The sequence below is a fragment of the Myotis daubentonii genome, chromosome 10, assembly GCF_963259705.1.
Source record: "Myotis daubentonii chromosome 10, mMyoDau2.1, whole genome shotgun sequence".
Taxonomy (NCBI): Eukaryota; Metazoa; Chordata; class Mammalia; order Chiroptera; family Vespertilionidae; genus Myotis; species Myotis daubentonii.
Genome location: NC_081849.1, coordinates 67452016 through 67455145, shown reverse-complemented (window position 1 = coordinate 67455145; position 3130 = coordinate 67452016).

Here is a 3130-nt window from a genome sequence, read left to right as displayed (position 1 = left end):
GATGCAGCAATCCAGGCAAAAGAAAGTGGAGATTCTGGTCACATTGGGAGAGGATTCTTATCACTGGTATTTTGAGGGTTCAAAAGTAGAATGAAATCACCCATGCTACCCTCAGGCGGTGCCCCATCAAGGGATAAGGAAAGAGAGAGCACAGGTCTATCGGAGAAACCAAGCGGTATAACTGTGCACAGAGGGTGGGAGGAATCAAGAGGAAAACAGTGAGAATCTGCAGTGAGGAAAGCGGGTGCAAGGAGACATGGAAACGCAAGAAACTGGTGAAGGAGAGAGCAGAAGGCAGGCAGCATCTGCGAGCTCAAGGACAGGAGGAAGGAGGAAGGCGGGAGTAGGCGGAAACAGCAGTCAGATTCTTAGCAGCGCTAAAATTGTCCCTGCCACTTGGCAGGAGTCAGTTCAGATGTCCCCGATCCAAGAGCCAGGTCCTTTTCCTCATTCACAGCACAGCACAAATTGGTGAGATTCATGGACCAAAGGATTTCTTGGCAAATATCAGTTCTACTCTCAGGGGGGTTTTAAGCTCTCAAAGCTGTGTTTATTGAAGTGATGACAATGACAATGAGTTATTTCTGCCAGAGAAAAGAAATTTCTATAAAAAATTTAGTCTGGCTGATAAAAAAAAAAGTTTATCAAGCATAGTTGAAACATGTACAACGCCTTTTAGGAAAATTCAATTTAGGATCTAAATTAATACATGAAGTTATTACCTCTGATTCAATCTTTAGAGACCCAAACAGTCCTCTTTTCATTATTGACCATTTTAATAATGAAAAAAGAGACCCCTGATATTATGGGCAATTTTATAATCCTCTGAGGTATTTTCTTTACCCACATTATGCATTTATTTTTGCATTTGCTTTGCATATGTGTTATGCAATTGTTGATTCAAAAATTCTATAAACTAGAAAGAGCAGGAGTTATTATTCCCATTTTGCAGAAGTCAAAACTGAGGCTAGAGCAGTACAAAGATCAGCCCAAGATCACACATGCTAAGTGTTAGAGCTGACCCTGGGACCCAGCTCTCTTGACTAACAGTGTCCTTCCCACAAATGTCCACCAATGACCCTAAGCAGCCTGTGTGGTCTGAGTTTTCTGGAAGCCCAGCATGCTGAGCTTCCCATCGTCCTCTCCCAGAGATCTGCTGGAGGCTGATTGTGAAGGAAGATCATATACTTCCTATGGGAGGCAGCTGCAAAGCAACTGGCATGGACTCAAAAGGCTTAGACACCCCCGCCCTGCATCTTCCCTTTGCTATGACCTTGGGCAAGACTCCCCGGGAGTCTCAGTTTTCTTAGCTGAACACTGGAGGCAGTTGTCCCTATTAGGTTAGATTGCGGCACGGTGTTATTATCCAGCAGAAAGGGATGGGACACGGGGTCCAGCAAACGTGATTGGAGACACATCGAGTGAGGAGAGACGGGTCCGATGCCCTGCAGGCTCACCACTTCCCTCCCAATGGCTTAGCCAGGAGAGTTCACTCACTGGGACAGGAACCAAAGCAGACAGCCACCGGGCTCTGAGGCCCCGCCCTGCTAATGAGGACACTTCATTAGTGTCTACTGTTAATGGGGAACCCCTCCTCACCCCTATAAATACTACATAGAGCTTCAGGGGGAGGAAGCTTTCTCCCCACCAGGGCTGTTTCAGGTACACCTGACCTTGGCTCTCTTCTCCGGGATAACGAAGCTGGGAGGGTGCTGACATTCAGTTCACCTTCTGCTTATACTTCCCCAGCACCCCCGGCTTATCTGCACCAGGTGATACAGGGCATGTGTGCCTACACCATTGTTGCAGAGCACAAAGACCCTCCTCTCCTGAAGCTAACACTCACGAGGAATAGGCAGGCAAGGAACAATGAAGTAAAATTTCCTTTGTCATTGACTCCTCCCATCTGTACCATAACTGCTCAGGTGTGAATCCCAGCAGATCTGGGACTCCCCTGCAGCTGTGGCTGACACCTCACCTGGAGCTCCCAGCTACTCTGTGGCTTCAACTATCATCTACAGCAGTGGTTCTCAACCTTCCTAATGCCGCGACCCTTTAATACAGTTCCTCATGTTGTGGTGACCCCCAATTTCATTGTTACAAATTGAACATAATTAATGTACAGTGATTAATCACAAAAACAACATGTAATTATATATGTGTTTTCTGATGGTCTTAGGCGACCCCTGTGAAAGGGTCATTCGACCCCCAAAGGGGTCGCGACCCACAGGTTGAGAACCACTGATCTACAGGCTTGATGAGCCCCCCTCCCCCGATGCCTTTCTCCCCAGCTTAGGTCTGTCTCAGGAGCGCCAGACTCATCCTTTCCACATATATTCTCCTTCTCCTCCACTTCCAGTCTCCACTTAGAGTCGCCACCCATTCTGCTGCTCCAGCTAAGTACCAATTAATCTTTCCTTCACCCTTTCATCCTACAACCAATCAATCATCAGGCCCTATCAAGTCTAGCATATCTGGCCTCTTAATGTCTTTCTATTTCCACAGCCGCTCTGCCTGGGCTCCAGCCCTAAGATCTGGCTCCTGCTCACCAGTTTGCGGCCTGGCTCGCTGTAATGACCCCTTCCTCTAGCCTTGTATACTTAAATTATCTTCACAAGAATCCTGGGAAGTAAGTGCTATCATTATCCCTATTCTACAGATTAAAAAACGGAGGCACACATGTTAACTGACTAGGTTTGGAACTCAAGACCAGAATCCTTGCTCTTTACCACTAAGCTCTATTGCCTTGAATAGGGCATTCTGCAAATGTTGGATGTGGCTGACTGACTGCTCAAAAAACAAGGCAAAGGGTGAAGAGCAATGTAGACAGTGGGAGCAGGGCAAGCAGGCCAGACTCTGGGAAGATGGTAGTGCGTTTAGGAGAGCACTCAGGAGGCGAGCACGGCTGCAGAGCTGCAGAGCAACGCTTAATCCAAGCGAGTGGAATGGTCCCCTTGGAAGTTAAAGCTATTTTCATTACTTGGTGCTTTTCTCAGGCGTTACGACTTTTGTGGGCCTCCTCTCTCATAAACAGTGTTACAAATTACATGTTCAACTGCATTGGTATAAAGATGAATGTATTAATATTACATATTAAAATATTTATCCACAAACCTTTCACATTTAAGTA